We start from the raw sequence: 20182 nt of genomic DNA, 5'->3' as shown, positions 1-20182 counted from the left end.
CCAGGTGCTGTCGACATTAAAAATAAACAAACAAAAAACAAACAAATAAATAGATAGATAGATTGATTGATTGATTAATTAATTAATTAATTAGATTTTAAAAAATAGCACCAGTAAGATAGGCTTCCCATAGAGAACGTTTGGACGCCCAGGGAGATGTCTTCTTTTTAATCAGAAAACAGTTGTTGGATAAGCACGGACTGTTCTGTAGTGCTGGAAAAACCTCCTTCTCAAGGCATTCCTGGCAGAAGGTGACTCCCAGGTCTCAGCAGTCTAGGTGGGGCGAGAACTGCAGGTGTTAATCTGTGGGCCTGGAGAGAGTGGGAATTGGTTGGTCACTCCAGAGGGCAGGATGAGAGTGCTCTCTCTCAGCTTATTCCCCAGGCCACCAATGTTACTAGGGACAACTGACCTCCCGCTTAGGATGGACACCCCTGCCCTACTCCCAGGTATGTGTGAGCCAGAGAGTGGTCCTTTGGCTTCAGTGTTAAATGCTTTTCTAAAAGAACCTCACTCAGATTTTATGTGCAAAGCAGCTGGGAAGAGCAGAGCAGACCAGTCCAGCCATCCTCCCAGCATGGAGGTACACGGCTTCCTATCAATGGCATGAAACCCCTTCACAGGAGTAAAAGGTCCCTGTCATCACAAATCCCCAGGGAGGAGAGGTTCTTACCTTGGGTGCTTCCACTGACATAATCACATTCTAGGTTACACCCCTCCCCCACTCTCGCCTTGCTGTCCGCCATAGAAAGCACAGGTTTCAATCATTATAAGGTTTTTGTAAAATGACCTCATTTTCTTGTGCGTCTGCCAAGTCTTATGCATGTCAAAAATTATGGGGCCAAGAATCATTCTAGAAATTATGATGCTCTATCAAAAAATGAGAATTCTTGCCAGAGAAAGAGGAGAGAGATGTAGAATGAAGGTCTAGAGGAGATATTGACAGAATAAATAGTGATATTTATCTCCCCCATGCCATACGCGCACATGGAGAGCCAGAAACATGGCCCTCTCACTCGTGTTTCTAGACCCCCTTGTGCACATTTCAGCCACAGCACTTAACAAAGGGCTGCTGCGTAGCCCAGTCTCAGTACATGCCACTCACTGGTCCAGCGGTCTCGGTGGCTGGAACCTGGAGTTGTGGAACAGACAGCCTACCCGGCCATGCCTAGTTGTCTCAGTCTTATCTGTACTGTCAGCTATTATCCTGCCCCGGCCGCAGTCCCCTGCACTTCTACCTGACCTAAGACTGTACCACCGAGCACAGAAACGATTCAATGTCTTACTCATTTTGGAGGTTCACAGCATGTTAAACTGATGTAGGACAGGACAGATTTCCCTGAGTTGCTGGGGGGAGACAGAGCCCTGCGCCAAGAGAAGAAGAGGGTCCTTTGGCGGAGAGTAAAGAAAGAATTCAACACACACGCCAAAGTGAGAGTCAAAAGGAAAGTTTATTGGAAAAAGGGTAACATTACACAGAGTGTGGTCTCCTCTCAGAGGCAGAGAGAGAGAGAGAGAGAGAGAGAGAGAGAGAGAGAGAGAGAGAGAGAGAGAGAAAGTAAAGGCACTGAGAGGGACCTTGAGTATTTAGAGAATTCAGTTTATATGTCATTCTTTAGTTCTCACTTCTTGTGATATAGGCATCCAGTGAGGAATTGGAAGAGTATTTGCGTATAAAGGTAAGAATATCAAAATGAAAGGCCTGCTGGCAGTTCCCAGCCTTTAATCCTTAGGTTTCCCCATGGTTTTAGCCACAGAGAATGACTCTTGGTTCCTGTTTCTCCTTCATAGGTGTGGGAAATGGGTTGTTAGCAATCCCAGCAGAAATCTTCCTTTGTTCTGCAGGTGTCCCCCTGGCCTGGCTGCTGGGCTGATCAGCATATGGCAGTCTCTGATTGTGGCTTGATTAACATTTTAATTCTCTTGCCTCCTCCCTGCATTAAAACTCTACCTCTGCATAGCAAATCCTTCCCAAGTCTGCCTTTATCTCTATTATAACCAAGGATTTTGCATGCATGTCCTCCAAGTTTTGCTCAATAATCAGGATTACTCTGTGTCAGCAGAGTCTGACTCAGTTGCCTTAGCAAAGGTTGCAGTGGAAGGGCGGGTGCTGCTTGAGAAAAGGCTGGGTCCTGCCTACTTAAGTCAGAAATGTTTCTCCCCAACACACAGATCCTGACTTCCTGTCTCTAACGCTGTTTGTCTGGCTTTTCTCCGTTAAGAATGCTTAGATGCATAAGCTCAGTGGAGGAGTATGGATGATGAGATGTAAGAACCCTCTGAAAGACCAAGAGCATACATCCAGGGACCATGGGGTCTTGCTCCATATGCCCCCACACCTGCTTCTTATCTGGATTGTTCTGTGGAAGACCCATAAGTATAAATGACTTTAGGCAGTGTGGAAAGAAAAAATCCATACACATGATGTCATCTACTTTTTTAAAAGGCAATATTGCTTTGATACTAAGTACTGAAATACATGTATAATTCAGTACTAAATTATATGGTTCAAAGATGTCACAAAGAAACCTCTCAGGAGGGGAGGACTGAAATTGAGATGGAAGGTTTCCTGTGCAGTTCGTGCTTGAAATACACTATAATATTTAAAGAGTCCTCATTTGGGACTAGGCCCTAGACTAGACAATTTGAGTATATTTTCTTATTTTGTCCTCGTCATAGCACTATAGCATAAGAAATTATTATTCCCATTTTATGGATGAGAAAAATTAAGGTTCAGAATGACTCAGAATCTTTCCTGAGAGCACATAGCCAGTAGGTAAGGGAAGAAGGAATCAACACCAGATCCTCTGGTTCCATAGCCAAGCTCCTTCTCTTCCATGATTCTCAAGCTGTACCCCTCCCCGGCACACCCAAGGGGCAGGACAGAGGGCTGTAGGTGACTGCAGACAGCCTCAGCACTGAGTCTGTGGTAAAGTGGGTTATGTCTCGCCAGGGCTTTATATCAGTGGTCAGAGTACAGGACCAGAGACCAGTGTGCCTCCCTAAGGAAACATGGCCACCAGTGAGGATCTCAGCACCAATCTGCTTCTTCAGGCCAATGGATAGAAGCAGCCAATTGGACTGCAGGAAGAGGAAGGCAAAATGCTCTGTAGAGAGAGGGAGAGAGCGTGCTGATGGAGGTTGAGACGCACAAACACTGCTCCCAGCGCACCACAGAAGGACTCATACCTGGGAGGTCCCTGGTGAGCCAGTCAGGGTCCTACCCTACCCTGGATTTGGCCCCCACTGTTTCCCCAGCCTGGGCTGTGGTGGCCAGGGGCCTAAATGAACTCCTATCCAGGGTCTACCCTCTGTCTCCAGCTCCCTCTCAAGAGACACAGGGAACAGGCACGAGCAATGACAGACTGGCTGCCTCCAGGGACAATGCCCTGCTGGCCACATAAAAGCTTTCCTGTGCCTCTCGTTTTTCCATCCTTTTTTCCTACTGCTGTCCCTGGCCCCTGCCCTTTCAAGACATTGATTGCCAGCGTCATCTGCCAGGCCCTTCATGTCTGAGGCAATCCATTCATTTTATTCCCCTCACTACCATGGTCTTTGTATTGTTATTTACCTTTATTATTCTTTAAAGCACTTCACAATTTTAAAAGACCTTTTGATGAGACCCTCAGTAAAGACAGGAAACAGGTTTTATTCTTTAGATTCCTAGAGTCGTCATGTTAACAAGCCCTTAAAGGTCATCCATTCAGGCCCTTCATTTCCTAGAGGCAGGAACTGATTCCCAGAGAGGTGGGTGGCTTTCCAAGGGTCCCACAGTAAGCTCTTAGCAGCTCAGGACCTGTGATGGGAAATTGCTAGTGATAATGTCTATAAAATAAGATCATTTCCATAAAATACTTAGCAGCTCTATTCCTGTCCCTGACTTCTCTGCGGGGTCAGGCATCATGGGGCAGTCGAAAGCATTTACCCTTGGCAGAGGACAGAGCTGGGTTTGGCTCCCACCAGCTCTGCCTCTTTACTGACTGTAGGCAGGCCCACTGCCAACATTCGCAGGACCCAGGCAGGAAGGCCCCATGCCATATGACTCAATATTAAAAAGTTTAAAAATATATATAACAGACTTAAATGTATGAGTTCTAGTCTCCAACCTTGATGGATATACTTTCATAATGACTTGCAAGGCCAGTTTTGGTTTTGAATCTCAGACCCCTTGGAGTTCTGCTTTGATATGATGAAGGGAGAAGACCTGGTCTCCATTCTCTTCCCCATCTATGCCTGACCCTTCACGTCCCACTCTCTCCCCACAAATTCTGTCCTACATCACAAGAAGCCTCACATGCATGTGTGGAGACAACCAGCCTACACGCCCTGGCTAATGGCAGATATCAACCTCCCAGCACCCCGTTAGCAGTATGCACCCAGGAAAAGAGGTCTATGTGGGCTTTGAAAGAAGGTTTGGGGCCATCTAGGCAGGAGATTCTGGGGTTCCAGGCACCCAGAGCATTGTCTAGTGGGGGACATACAGGCTTTGGGTAAGCATATCCCCTTGCCCTTGGGACTCTACTCTTGGAAGGCAGTGTGGCCAAGAGGACCAAAGCGAAGCCCTCTCTATAGCAGAAGGGGCTGGCCATGTGATTTTAGAAAAGCATTAATTTCCTTGCCCAGAATAATAGAAATAAAAATACTTATCTTGTAGAGTTGCTTTAAGGATTAAATAAGATACTTCATATAAAAAACCTGGCACACAGTAAGTGCTCGATAAATGTTCATTTTTTAAATTTGCATCTGACCATCTAAGCGCCTCTCCAGTTTTCTCTTCCTTCCTCTCCACCACCCCTCCAACCTGATATCCCTACCTTCATCCCCTCTTCTTTCTCTCTAAAGCCCAAATGAGACTGAGTTTGGCACACCTGACTCCAGTAGCCCTGAATGGATCACATTCCTCCTTTCCTGCAGGAGAGCTGTGATATTCCGCTTTGTTCATTTAGAAAATATTCTTGGATTTTTCTGATTTTAAGGAAGGGGAGATATTGTGGTTTACAGAGTGGGTTAGAAACCTCATATTACACTCTTGTTTGAGAAGTTTGAAAAAGTCCTTTGGGGCTTGACCAAAAACTCTTGGTTTTTCCTTGGCAGAAATTTGATTTCCTGTGAGATGTCAAAACATGCCACTGAACGTAACTTTCAGAGGGTTTATATTTTGTTCTGTCTGGTTTTAAAATGGACGAAAGATGCTTCCTTTGTGTTACCCTCAGCAGAAATGCACACATCTGTGTAATTTGCTCTCAGTCTGCTTGGGACTGAGGGTCTATGGAGAGATGCAGACACTGCCAAGTTCAGATCTTTTTTCAAAGCTCTCCTTTTCTCCAGAAACCCCTTTCAGGAAAAAAACTCAGCATCTCATCTTTATTTCCTGTGACCTAAGCCTGTTTTTATGCATGTTGCTGCTGCATAGGCAAAAGCTCAGCCTTCATTCCTAAAAACTGGAGCCTGTGCCAGAGGTCAGACTCCCCATCAGCCTGACAATCCCCCCATCACCCCAGGTATTGTCTTGAGTCTTTGAGATTGAGGTGCCTTAGAGTGATACGCTTGTCTTTTGTGTTAATGAAACTTTTTGAATTTTGCTTCTCCCACTACATCTAGGTTTTGAGGAATGAAGTTTAACCTCCATCCCCAAAGACACATCTGTTCTTCAGTTTTACATTATTTAGGATCAGAGTGAGAGAGCCAGGATTTCTGTCTGGAAGGAATGGCCAAAAATTAATAAAACACCTAAGTTGCTTTCTTTATATAAAATGTTTTCCATGAGTTGGATCGATGCATATTTTCCTCCAACTTTTACCCAATTCTACATTCATCTTGTTTTCCCACATCTCAAAATGCACTTGCCTTTGAGTTCTAGGTGATACAAGCAATTCACGATCATTCTTACCTTGATTCCATTCATTTGGCAAATATTTATTGAGCACCTACTGTGTGTAAGGCATTGTGTTAGGTACTGGGAGGGATACAAAGATTCATGAGCCGTGATTTCTGCTCTCAAGTTTTTAAACCTGTCTTGGTTCAGTTATTCTTTCTATTGAGACATTTTCTATCTTTTCTGTGTATTTTTAAGTCAGTGACTCCTCCCTGGAAAGAGAACCATGTCTGTGCTTTTCTTTCTACATTTGAATAAGAAAGTATCTACATAACAGTTTTTCTAACCCAGCCCAAGTACCCAGCGCCACAGACATACAAGGGAAGTTCAAGTCATGGGCCTTTCCTCAATGATCTAGCTGAGAAGAGAAGGCAATTATTTAGCAATATAGGACAAATGCCCAGATATAAACAAACTCAAATTTTTATAGTTAGGTGATTTTTAAACTTTGATAGCCAAAATTTAAATTTGACAATTATAGTATCTACCAAAGCTTAGCATATATATCCTAAGACTCAGACATTCCAGTCCTAAATGCATATCTAACAACTGTGTACATATTTTCAACAAAAGCCACCTAAAAGAATCTTCATGACAGCATTCTTTGTAACATTTCTGTAATGAAAACTATTCAAATGCCCTTGGCTTTGGTAGAAGGAATAAATAAATTGTGATAGAATCAAATAATGGGATAGTAAACAGCAATGAGAATAAATAACCTATCTGAATACACAGTAATATGGATGGAACTCACAAAACTAATGCTTAGATAAAGTAACCAGAAGCAAAAAACAAAACAACAACAACAAAAAAAAAAACATTTTATTTTTTCTATTTCTAGAAAGGAGAAAAATAGGCAAAATTATTCTATCTTTTTAGAAGAAGTTACTTTGTGGGGATAGGGACTGGAAAAGGGCAGGAGGGGACTTCTGGGGCTGGGAACATTCTGTTTTTGATCTAAGTGCTAGCTCTGTTGATGTGTTCACTTTCCAATCCTTTATTTGTTCACTTTTCTGCCTAGATATTATACTTCATTAAAAAGTTTCATAGATCCACCGATTTAAAAATAGCTAGAACTTTAAATCACAAGTCAAGAAGCCTGATTCTAATTATCAGTCATATCTTTGGGCAAATTATTCTCTGTGTGCCTTGGAGTTTTCATTAGTGAAATAGAGATAAGGCTTTCTTCTATGCTTCCAGCTAGATGCTTTATTTTATATGGAGAAACCCAGCATGCCAAGAGGAGGTTGTGGACTTTGTTGTGTTATTTCACTGTATGTTTAGGATTCTGCTCTCAATTAAAATCTATTTCATGAAGTATGAACTTTTTAATATAGACTCTGACTCGGTCTTTGGATCATGCCTTCCTTTTACTATGTTTATTCTCTTCAACTCCTCAGTCTCTCAGAACAGTTCCTCAATCTGAACGCCTTCCCTTATGACATTATGGTATTTGACCTCAAAAATATCCAATGGAATATGGCATCCTCTGAGAATACGGAAGCTTATTTAATTCTGTTCTGGAATAATAGACATGAAAGCGAAGGTGGAATCTGAAAAGGAATTCTTGCTACTCTTAAGTTCAGTTCTAAGTCTTAGAAATTGTGACTCATTCAAAGCTGGTTTTGACCTCCTCTCACTTCCCCCTGCTCTGCAGTGCTGTCTGACCATGGGGTGGTGTCCACCTCCTGCCCAGGACCCTTCCCAGCAGCTCTGATCATGGATGCTCCTGACCTGTATCTTCCCATTCCCATCTGTTCTCCTCTAACAGTCCCAACAGAAAGCACATAGTACACTCTTTAACTTATCACATCTACCTTTAAGTATAATTCTACCACTTCACCTAGTGTGAGAACTTTACAACAGAACGACCCCATGTCTCCACTCCTGGCCTTTGTTCTATTGTCATTATGATTCTGATTTTACTTCTACATATTTTATAAACTCTACATTGTTATTATTTTTGCTCAAATATATTTTACAGAGGTTTAAATAATTTTGAAATTTTATTATTTAGCCATGAAGTTAATATTTCTAGTACTGTTCATTCCTTTGCTTAGATCCATATTTCTATCTTGCGTTATTTTCCTTCTGTCCAAAGAACTTCCTTTAACATTGCTTACCTGCAGTTCTACTGGTGATGGGTTCTCTCAGCATTTATATGCCTGAAAAGGTTTTTATTTCACCTTCAGCTTAAAAAATATTTTTGTTAGGTATGGAATTCTATGTTGACAGGTTTTTTTGCTTTGTTTTATTTTGTTTTTAAGCTGGGCAGGAGCCCTGAGCCCCCAGCAGTAAGAAGTGGCCAGTTCCCACAGGCCTGGGCCTTCCCACACCAGCCTGAGCAAAACCCAACATCAGGACTCCCATGAGCCTCTATTACAGGTTTGTTTTTTAACCTCAGTTCTATAAAGATGTCGTTCCACTCTTTACTTGCATTGTTTCCAAATAAGAATTACTACTGCCATTTTTATCTTTGTTCCTCTGTATATAATTTTTCTTCTTTCTCTGGTTGCTTTTAAGAGTTTCTCTTTATCATTGGTTTTGAGCAATTTGATTATCGTATGCCTTAGTGTAGCTTTCTTCATGTTTCTTGTGCTCAGGGTTTATTGCACTTCTTAGATATGTGGTTTGTAGTTTTCATCACATTTGGGGCTATTATTTTCTCAAATAATTTTTCTATTTCCCAGCTTTCTCCCATTTGTATTCAGAGACTCCTATTACATGTATATAAGGCTGTCATCAAGTTCACTAGTTTTTCTTCTGCAGTGTCCAGAAAGAACCTTTAATTCAATCTCTGACATTGTCAGTTCCATCTCTGTAAGTTTGATTTGAGTCTTCCATGTTGCCACTTAACATGTTTAATCTTTCCTTTAGCTTCTTGAACATATGAAATACAATTATGATGACCATTTTAATGTCTTTCTCTGCTAACTCTAACATCTGTGTCGGTTTTGGGTCAGTTTCAATTGATCGACTTATCTCCTCCCCCCAGGCCTTATTTTTGTACTTTTCTGCATGCCTGAGAAATTTTTATTTGATACCAGGCACTGTTGGGCACTGGATGTTTTTGTATTCCTATAAATATGCTGCCATGATTACTTATAAAATCCTAGGTCTGACAATACCCACTCTGGCCTCCACATATGCTATGGCTAATGTCCAAAATCATTAACAGGCATTCATAGCATACTCCCCAGTGCAGGGTTCACCATCATAATATGAATATCCTGTGTTAAAGTTTTCCACATTAGTTATAGCTTGTTGAACATTTGTATCTGGTATTTCTTTAAAAAATAGTCTTGTAGCATTTCAGTCTTCTCAATTCCATGGTTATTCAAAGTTTTTCAAAACTCCTACCATAGTTTAACTATTTTTATACTTCTTAAACTTTCAAATCCATCGTTAAACAAATGAGAAATCAGAATGCACATAATTCTTTGATTAAGTAAATATACAGTCAGAAATACTACATTTCATGCACTTTCATGTACCATTCAAAAAAATTACATGGAATAGGAATTCTAAGTTTAAATTCAAGAGGGTTAACTACATAAATGATCAGAAATGCATACAATTCTTATAAGCAGCTTCATACTTGTCTGTCACTTCTCAGTGTCAACATTTATAAATTAACAGACATGCTTCTCACATGATCACCGAAGGTTTGTATTCTTTGGCAGGAGTGATCTAGTCAAAAAGAAAAAGAAAGAAAAAAGTGCCCAGTTGAACTCTGAGAAAAAGGACACAGTTTTTCCTGTAGCCACATCAGAGCACGGAGCCTATGTATATTAGTGATGAAGGGCTCAACCTGTATCCTACCACCCAAATACAGTTTAGGCTTCTGTGGGTGCTCCATAAAGGCTGTGGGGCCATGGAGAGGGGCAGTACTGATGTTTTAACAGCCAAGCATGTTGTTTCTAACAGTGATAATAAAGCATGGCTCTTTAAAAAGAACAATTACTCTTCCTGACGTAACTTCAAAAGTTTGGGATTTTTCTCCAAACATCTGCCTCCCTTTACAGTTCAGCCATCTAAAAATTTATGTTGTAAGCATTTATATTCCCCGGCCTGCTCCAATACTTGCCACAAGAAACCTGGATCAGGTGCTTTCTTTCCTTGGTCCTAGAACTAACTACGTCTTTCCATCCTCAGGAAGACTTCTCTAGAATCAATCTCTTGAAGCTGTCGATCAAGTCCACCATATCTGCTCCTTCCTGAATAACACCTACACCAGTCTAGCCTGGAAGGATGATGTGACTTTCCCCTTTGGACACTATCCCTAGGGCCTAGCACAGCATCTGTCTGTTATAGGCACTCAATGCATGCTTGTTGAGGAAATGACCAAATACCAAGTACATATCCCTGGGACTCAATGCAGACCATTTCATGTGTGAGCCCCAACTTCCTTAGACCTTCAGAACTCAGCTATGGCTGGGTTAACGACTCTGACTTAGTGACAAGATTCCAAGCTTATGGAGGCAGGATGCAGACTTTCTGCCTGAACCACTAGACCACAAGCTGCCTGTATAACAAAAGACTGACCCTCTGATCTTTCTCCTCCTTATCCCTCCATCCCCTGGGGCCCATGTCGGAGAGAGAAACTGCTATCATCTACCAGGCAGCTGGGTTCAGCAGCTTGATGTTGGGTCATAAGCAGAGAAACATATAAACAAACTCTGGAGCTGTTGTCATTGTTTAAAGTTTCTACAGGGACCACTCTAGACAGGAGCTGGCTCCATGTAGGCTCACTTCCCTGACAGCTCTTGCCAAAGACCATCCCACTGAGGATCAGTATGTTGAAAGTTCTAAATGCTAGAGTCACTCAATCATCAGCCATCCAGCTAAACTGTAATTTCCCACCACAAACTGTCTAATGTAATGTAACATGTTGAGAAGAGACCTAGCAGATTCAACTGGATGTGCCCTTCTTCTGCTCAATTCTGTTTCCCGAGGTCACAGTCCTGGCATGCAGGTGAGGGTTGCTGGTTGAGTCCTGCTCTGTCATTCCTGTGTAAAGATTAAGTTAGGCTGCAAAATCAGATGCAATTTCACAAACTCAGTCTTAACTTTAAATAGTAGCAGATTACTATTCATTCACTGAAAATTATTGAATACCTACTAAGTGCTCAGCAAGGCTGTAAAATTAGACATGACTCCTGTTCTTGTGTATCTTTCATTATAATGGGGGTTAATTTATAGTTATAAGAAATTATAATCCAGTGATAAACACTGTAATGGAAGAAATGTAGAGTGACATATGCCCTACTTTTTTTCTTCTTTTGGTAGAAGATAACATACAGAAAAGTCCATATGCCCTATATACAAACTAACAAATAATTGTTAGGTCTAATTCAAGAATACTTGCCAATACCCAAGAAGCCCTGATCAAAAAGCAAATTCCTTGATCAAAAGCAAATTCCACTCACCCTCACCCACCATGGTAATCACTCTCCTACCTTTTGAAGTAATCATTGTCTTGCTTTTCTTTTTGTTTTAACTCAACTCCTGTGTGTCATCGCTAAAGAAGATAGGAGTAGACTCATCCTCTATACATTCCTTAGTGTCTGACATTTTTCTTCAAACTTATGTTTGTGAGATTCATTCATTTTGTTTTGTAATGTTTTGCTCATTTTAATTGCTGTATAATATTTCATCTTATAAATATACTGCAACATATTCAGCTATTGATAGACATTTGTGTTGTTTCCAGTTTTTGCCTATCACGAACACTGCTGAGTCATATGTGTATGTTCAGCCTTAGGAGCTATTGCCAAACAGTTTTTCACAGTGGATGTACCAATTTTACACTTTCATACTCAGTATATGTGAGTTCCTATTGCTCTGCATCCTTGCCTACATTTGATGCTGTCTTATTTTTTAATTTTTGCTAACGTTTGGTATAAAATTATATTTCATTGATATTTTTATATTTCATTGATGTTATTTAACACATCCCTGATTACTAATTAGATTGAGGAATTTTTTTTCATATATTTCTGGGCTGTTTGAACTTCTATGAAAATGTATGTCGTACATTTGCCCATTTGAGGTTGTTTTTCTTGATGATACATAGTTATTTTTGTATTCTGGATGCTAACTGTTTAGTGAGACATGTTATGTGACACATGCCTTCTATATCATCCTCTTTATGGTGTCACTTTGTGAAGAAGTTTCTAATTTTAATGTAATTATGTTTATTAATCCTTTCCTTTATGGTTTTTGCACCATCTGTTTTCACTAAGAAAGTCTTTCCACCTTGAGATCATAAACATATTATATATTGCCTCCTAAACATTTTATAGCTTTTCCTTTCACTTTTTTTTTTTTTACTTTTAACTTTGAAATAATTATAGACTCACTGAAAGTTGCAAAAATAGTTCACAGAGTTCCATGAACCCTTCCCTCAGCTTCCCTCTGGTGATATTTTATATAACTATAGTACAATATAAAAGCCCAGAAACTGATATTGGTAAATACTGTTAACTAGACTACAAATCATATTCAGTCTTCCCCAGTTTCTACATGCATTTGTGTGTCTGTGTGTGTGTGTGTGTGTGTGTGTGTGTGTGTGTGTGTGTGTGTGTGTGTTTGTGTTCATGGTTTTTATAGAATGTGATCCCATATGTAGATCTACCTTTTATTGTTTAGTGCTTAATCCAAATGGAATTGCTTTTGTTCATGGTGTGAGGTAGGGATTCAGTCCCCCCACCCCACTTGTTCTGGCATCATTGGCATCAACCAGTTGTTCTAGCATCATTTATTGAACAGTCCATCCTTTTCCCCACTGATGTGCAATATCTGTTTTGTAATAAATCAAGTTTCCACATATATTAAGTTCTATTTTTGATCTTTCTATTCTTCTCCATTGCCGCTCCAGCACCGTACTTTCTTAATTATTTTATATTAATAATAAATCTTACCATATGACAAGATGATTCCCAAGACTTTGTTCTTCTTCAAGAGTGTCTTAGCTACTCCTGGACTTTTTCTCTGCAGTGTAAATTTTAGAATAGGTTTTTCAAGTTTCACAAATAATCTTGTTAGGACTTTTATTAGTACTACATTAAACTGCATTGTGGAGAATCGATGTCTTTGCAATAGTGAATCTTTCCATCTAAGAACATGATTTTGTTCTTAGTTTACTCAAGTTTTCTTTAATGTCTTTCAGGAAAGTGTTGCAATTTTCTCTATAAAAAGCTTGCACGTATTTATTTAGATTTATTCCTAAGTAAATTTATACTCTGCACGTTTTGTCTTACTAATCAGATCATTTCAATTTATTTTCAAACTGATTGTTGGTGGTGTGTTGAAGTGTAATAGAATTTTGTGTGTCGACTTTTATTAACTTTCCTAAAATCTCATTAATTCTAATATATTATTTATAAATTTTGGGAGGTTTTCTGAGAAGACAATCATGCAATCTGTAAGTAATGCCATGGGCTTTTGTAGTTGTTTTGGATCACATTAATAAATTTACTTCCCTTCCTCATTTGCTTATTTGCTCATCATTTTTTCTAACATCCCCAAACTTTCTTCTCACATTATTTTTCTTCTTTCTAAAGCATGTTCTTTAGAAATTCTTTTTTTAAAAGTCTGTTGATGATACTCTGTCTTGATTATTTTTATCGGAAAATATCTTATTTTTGCTCTTGTCTTAAAAGAAAGTTTTAATGGTATACAATTCTACATCTTTTAACTTTATTGAGGTATAATTTATGTATCATAAAATGCACCCATTTAAGGTGCAGTTCAATGGTTTTTAGTGAATTTACCATATTGCACAATCTAATGTGTTACCATAATTAAATTTTAGAACTTTTATATCATCCCAATAATACCACATGTACCCATTTATAATTCCTGTTTCCACTCCCAGGCTCAGGCAACCACTAGTCTATTTTCTATCCCCCAAAATTTGCCCTTTCTGAACATTTCATATAGATGGAATTATATAAGATGTGGCCTTTTGTGTCTGGCTTCTTTCACTTAGCATTTCACTTAGTATTCTATTGTATGACTATAACTCATTTGGTTTGTCTGTTCATTAATTGATTGTTTCCACTTTTGGCTATTATGATTAATGATGCTGTGAACATTAGGCGTGTCTTTGTATAGGTATGTTTTCATTTCTCTTTGTTATTTACCTAAGAGTAGAATTTCTGGGTCGTATGGCAAATTTACATTTAAGTTTTTCAGAAACTGCCAAACAGTTTTCCAAAGTAGCTTCCCACCAGTACTAATATTTGAGGATTTTGATTTCTCCACATTCTTGCCAACATTTGTTATTGTCTGTACTTGACTGTAGCCATCATAGTGGGTGTGAAATGGTCTCTCATGGTTTCAATTTACATTTCCCTAATGATTTTGAGCATCTTTTCATGTATTCATTAGCAATTTGGTTATCTCCTTTGGTGAAATGTCTATTTAAATTTTTGCCCATTTTTTAATTGGGCTGTTTGTCTTATCACTATTGAATTTTAAGAGTTCTTTATATATTTTAGGTACAAGTCTGTTATGGACTGAATGTTTATGTCTCCCCTAAAATTTATATGTTGAGTTCCTAACCTCCAATGTGATAGTATTAGGAGGTGGGGCCTTTGGGAGGTATTTAGGTCATGAGGTGGAGTCCTCTTGAATGGGATTAGTGGCCTATAAAAGAAGCCTCAGAGAGCTCCCTAGCCCTCTCTTCGCAATATGAGGATACAAGGAGAAAACAGCCAACACCAGAACCTAACCATGCTGTCATCTTGATCTTGGACTTCCAACTTCTTGAACTGTGAGAAATAAATTTCCGTTGTTTATAAGCCACCCAGTCTACAGTACTTGGTTACAACAATCCAAACTTACTAAAACAAAGTCCTTTGTTAGATACTACGTGACTTGCAAATATTTTTTTCTCACTTCGTGCCTTGTCTTTTACTGGGAGCATGTGTGCCTTGGAACTTTATCTGTGAAATTATTTGAGGCCTGGATAGAAATTGCATTGCTCCAGAGGTGAATTGTGTTTGCTTCTGCCAGTCACCTGGGGTACTTGCGTAATCCAAAATGACTCCTCCGCCAAATTTACTTTCCAGAAATAGGAGAAGGCAGGAGGGAGAAGAACAGGATATGCTTCTTCACTTTTAGGGAAGATGAAGAAGTTGCATATTCACTCCCATCCACAATCCCAGAACTCGGTCATATGGTTACATACAGCTATAAGGTAGGTTGCAAAATGCAGCTTTTAGCTTGGTGGCTATGTGCCCAGATAAAATTCCTATGCAACATGGTAACACACATTCTAGTAAATAACAGAACCCACATTCGAATTAAGGTCTCTATGATTCAAAAGCCATGCCCTTTCCACTTCATTATGCTGCCTTCCTGGAAAGAAGCCAACAGGAAATTATTTTTTCACAAACCTCTAAGAACCCTCATGTCCCCCAGCAAGTAAGCGTCAGAGCCAGGACTTGAACATGGGTCTTCTCAAAGGATCAGCTTCTTGCCACACCACTCTGCCCTCTGTTCCTGGAAGGGGCATTTTTCATGGTGGCATTGTACTTATTCTTTATTTTTCTGGAGAACCAGTAGTTACCCTCTCAAACTTTATCCATTCTCCTCTTTCCAGAGAACTCTCTTTACCCTGTGGCCTGGCATCTAGAATTTTTCCAGCCTGTTTTGTGGCACTCATCCCAGTTCAGTGGTGCCCCAAGCATCCTCTGGGCCATTGAGCAGAAAGGCTGGGAGTTAGCCTCGAGCCTCCCTGCCAGGGACAATATTTGGGAGACAGTGCCCCTGATGCAATGCTCACTACAGTGGTCAGTCAGGAAATGCCACTGGCCTCACGGCTGCACACAAAAGCATCTATTTCAGCTTGACAGAGGTGAATCTAAAAAATCTTATTGAATGAAGTGTGGATTGGATAACTGTAAAAAAAATAAAAAGAGCTTTGTATAAGCCTAGAAGGATTCTACACTCAGATTGTTTCACAAGTAACTTTAAGTTCTCTCTTCTCTTTATAAAAACAGAAACTAGAAATTATGAGTGCCGCTTTTGTTAGTCAGACAGGGAGAATGGTCATGAAAGAGCTCTTTTCTTAAGAGAAAGGCCTTGGATCCACATCAAAATAAGATTATATGTGTCCTGTTTTATGATTTCCCAGCTCAACCAAAATTTTCGATAAATCAACCAACTACCGGTCCAAGTCACAGAATAAGAAAGCTTCTGTTTGCTATTAATATAAAATAATAACCGTTTTCACATGAATTATGCAGGCTCTGAGCACCATGTTCAGACTCTGAGAGGGAGGTGTGTGGATGTGATACTGCGTGCAATGCCACAGAAAGCATTAGTTCCGAATTCCAGTTCCATCTAACCAACAGTGGCCTTGGGCAAATCATATTTGTTCTTTGAACACAGTTTTCTCACCTGCTAAATTATGGTCTTGGAATTATTGTCTTGATGAAAGGAAATGATGTTGGCAAGCACCCATGATGGTGCCAGACCCACTTTTGAATGTGAGCTTCCTTTGCTGACTCTAAATGAAAGGAGTAGGGATGGAATAAGCCTTGGTGGAACAATGGTATGTGGATAAGCAGGAGAGACAGATGACATTCCTTCTCATAGCAAATGAGATAGCATGTGGAGAGGGGCACGTTCAGACCCTTCGTCCAAAGGCCAAAACAAGGGGATCTTGGGAACAGAATGCTCAGGACCATCCTGGAGCCAAGTAAAGGTGGGGCTTCAGGAGCATGTAAGAGTTGGGAGCTGCCACTCTAACCAGTGTGGGGAGGAGTCATTCGCCAGGGATAGCACCGCCTTGCAGGTATGCTCTGTGGTACTTTGGAGGGAATTCTGGGTCCTGAGATTTACAAGCTATTTTCCCTGGTAGTCAATGTCCTATGACTTCACCAGCTGCTGACCAAGAATTGAAGAGTGCCTCAGCCTCAGTGCTAGAAGAAGCCCTACTCAGTTCCTCGGAATATCTCTCTCTATCTCTGTCTCTATCTGCCTGTCTCTGTCTATCTCTCTATATATCTTTCTGTCTCTCTGTGTGTCTCTCTCTGTCTCGGTGTTTCCATGTCTCTCTGTATGTCTCTATCTCTGTCTCTGTCTCTGACTCTTTCTCTGTCTCTCTCTCTGTTTCTCCGTCTCTGTCTGTCTCTCTTTTTCTCCATGGCTCAGTCAGATGGAGGAATCCTCATGTTTCACTGGTTGCAGTTTCTGCCTTACCTCTATGCCCATTCCCAGCCCACAAGATGCAGAAAGAGCTGCTGCTAGCATGAGCTATTTTGGTCAGCTGAGTCACCATGCCAGAAAATAAGATATGACCCCATCTTGTGTCTGGTTTGAGGGGCTGGAACTGGTTGGGGCCTCAGGACCACCGAAAGCTCTAACTGAGACCTGTCCTATTTAAACCCAGGGTCCAGCCTCTGCCCTTGTGACCCAGCCCCTAACTGGAGAGGGCCAGCCAGCCCTTTGCCCCTGGGATGAGGACTCCCAGGATCAGGTGGTGCCCGTCCATCACAGCCCCTCTGCAGCCACTGGGCTTTATGTTGGGACTGCTGTTCCCTGATTCCCCGACTTTGCATTACGGTTAATGATACCTCGGGACTTGGCGATACCAGGGCCCCACTGGACCCTGCGCTCTCTCAGGTGAGGGACCACACCTGTTTATGCCCCTCATGCACATATCACAGTGACTAAGACACAGTAGATGTTCAATAAACATTAGCTTCCTTCCCTTTATTGTTACTCCATAAGCAAGCCATCTGAATCTCAGTTCCTTTACCTTCAACCATCATTCCTGTCTAGAAGGACTTCCCATCTCCTCTTTATATCCAAGTCCAACCCAGGGTCTGGGCCCCAGCTACCACTCTGTCTACACAGTCTGAACCCCCTAATCCCCTAGCACTGCTGTCCCTCTGGCTGCCGCCAGCACTTGCTGCCTCGTATTTGCTGCCCTTCACTCCCCTGCGTCTCCTGAAATCATAGGCGGAAGTCATCTGCACTCAGGCACGGGCATCTTCTTCTGGGAAATCTCAAAGGAGTCCTGGATCCCCAAAGGGTTTAGAACCCCTATTGGCAGGAAATGAGGAGGCCTGGAAAGGCTCTGACTAAAGCAACCCTTTAGCAAGGCTGGCCTGGCAGTGTGCAGGTGGGTTCCCCGCTGCCTTTTTGTAAGGTCCCCATTTGGGGAAGGTTCTTGGTGCCACCAGTGTGGTGGCATGTTGGTGTGTGTGCTTTCTAGTGACAGTATTCAAATGTGATAAGTAGTGGTAGCTATCAGAATAGACTTATAGTTTTTCTTTCTTTCTTTCTTTCTTTCTTTCTTTCTTTCTTTCTTTCTTTCTTTCTTTCTTTCTTTCTTTCTTTCTTTTTTTTTACACTCTGAACATTTTTAAAGCAGAAATCATTTTAACTTGGCTAGAGTTGAAACTAGAGAAGGAATGAATCACCCTGGTCTCATCTAAAATAGATAAGGAGGCCAGGTTTGCTGAGAGCCGTAGTCAGCCATTTGCTTGAACACCACCCACAGCTGCAGGAAATGATACCCCCCTTGTAAATAAATCACCTGCTGGCAGCCTCGCCTTGGAATATTTATTAGGAAACAGACCTGAGAAGGAAGAAGTGTAGGTCTGTGCTGCAAAGATGATTGGAACAAGGGCTTAATAGTCTGACTGCAAAGCTTGATTTGTGTTTGCCTACAGGAAGACAGGGGAGAAAGAAAGCAAAGTTGCCGCTTCTATTTGGAGAGAAATGGTGTGTAAAATTTTATGTCATCTTCAACAGTGTCGTGTCCTTGTGTATGTCCCTGAGTCTTTCTCGCTGCAGGAGAGGGGGACTTAAAGGAGTAGTCTGATTCTCTCCCTTCCTAACCTCCAAGTTCCGGCAGGGCAACCCGGAGCAGAACAACCTCAAGTATCTGAGAGGGGTCCCCGAGTTTGCTCCCAGATTATGCCAAAGCCCCATCTGTGCCATGGGCCGCAGGGACGCTGACCTGGCCCCCCTTCTCCAGTTCTAATGTTGATGAAGCACTTTGGATGAAAGGGGATCTGCCGCTGAGAAGAGATACAGATGGACCTGGTGTAGTATCAGTGTACACTTATCTCAGTGCAGAGCCAGACACTGCAAGGGGACCCCCAAGTTCAATGAGCACAGTGTAACCTTAGGCAAGCTGCCTCCTCTCTGAGTGTCTTCCTCACCTCTATCCTTCCCACTATTTAGTTTGTCTCATCTATTAAATTCCTCCAGGGACAATGGGGTATCACACCCCTGCCCCCTGAGGAAATCCTCAGAGAACCCCAAGAAAGGCATACCATGGTGTAGTAGAAGGAACATTGGATGTGGAGCCAGGAACACTGAGCTGCGTGGCCTTGGGCCATTGATTTAGATCTCGCTGAGCCCTCAGCAGCACCAGCTGATTCAACAACCATCCATGTATTGCCTCCTTGACCTACATGCACCACTGTTCTAGGAAGTGAGGTAAAGAGGTACAAAAGGCAAGATCCCATACCTCCAGGGACCAGAAATGTGAAAGAAAGCTGGCAGTTATAGTATGATAAAGCAAACTACTGCTAGAGATGCACAGAAGATGCTAGGGGGTTGAGTAGGGGGCACACCACACAGCCTAAGGGGAAGCGGTTGTGACACAGGGTGGCATCTGAGCTGAGTGCTGAAAGATGAGTAGAAGTGAGCCAGGCTAAAGAAGAGTGGGCAGAGGGGACAGTGAAGGTGAAGTCCCAGGGATGGGAAACATCCTGGCACACGGAGAAAATGAGAGCATTTTGGTGCTGCTAAAGCGACACGAAATGGGTCTGGATCTGTAGAGAGGACCAAAATATAAAGGACTTCAAACCTCAACCTAAGGAGTTTGAATCCTGTAAATGGTCTTTTTTAAATGTACCCCAGAGCATATATCATTCCTCCGCTCAAAGCTCTGCCATGACTCCCATTTCCCCCACAGTAAAAGCCAACGTCCTTCCCGTGGCCCACAGGCCCAGCATGGCCTGGCTCCCAGCTATCTCTCTGACCTCCTCTCCTTCCAGTGTCCCCCCTGCACATTCTCTCTCCAAACCTCCTCCTCCCTAGGCCTCAAACAAGCCAGGCAGCTCCCGCCCCAGGACCTTTGCACTGCTTGTTCTCGCTGCCCTAAATGCTCTGTAAGTCTCGTTGAAATGTTACTTCTTGATGAAGTTTGCCCTGATCATCCTCTTCAAAACTTCAGTCCTCTCCTTCCCTCATTCCACACTTTTAAACTCCCGTACCCTGACTGATCTTTTTTTCTTTCAGAGCACTTATCACCTTTTAACATGCTGTATGATT

The 20182-nt window shown here is 41.6% G+C and overlaps 1 long non-coding RNA gene across 2 annotated transcripts in view; it reads left to right on the top strand.

Moving 5' to 3' along the window:
* LOC111742018 overlaps positions 1 to 11375 on the top strand; it is a 53840-nt gene extending 42465 nt beyond the window's left edge. For both annotated transcript variants that reach the window (XR_002781143.1, XR_002781142.1), the window contains exons 4-5: positions 8143 to 8260; positions 10031 to 11375. This is a non-coding gene — a long non-coding RNA (uncharacterized LOC111742018). The remainder of the gene's footprint in view (positions 1 to 8142; positions 8261 to 10030) is intronic.
* Positions 11376 to 20182: the final 8807 nt, after the last annotated feature.

The sequence above is a fragment of the Pteropus vampyrus genome, unplaced genomic scaffold (genome assembly GCF_000151845.1).
Source record: "Pteropus vampyrus isolate Shadow unplaced genomic scaffold, Pvam_2.0 Scaffold85, whole genome shotgun sequence".
In the NCBI taxonomy this organism is placed as follows: domain Eukaryota; kingdom Metazoa; phylum Chordata; class Mammalia; order Chiroptera; family Pteropodidae; genus Pteropus; species Pteropus vampyrus.
The sequence above is the reverse complement of the archived record's forward strand: the minus strand, read 5'-3'. Positions and strand labels throughout refer to the sequence as shown.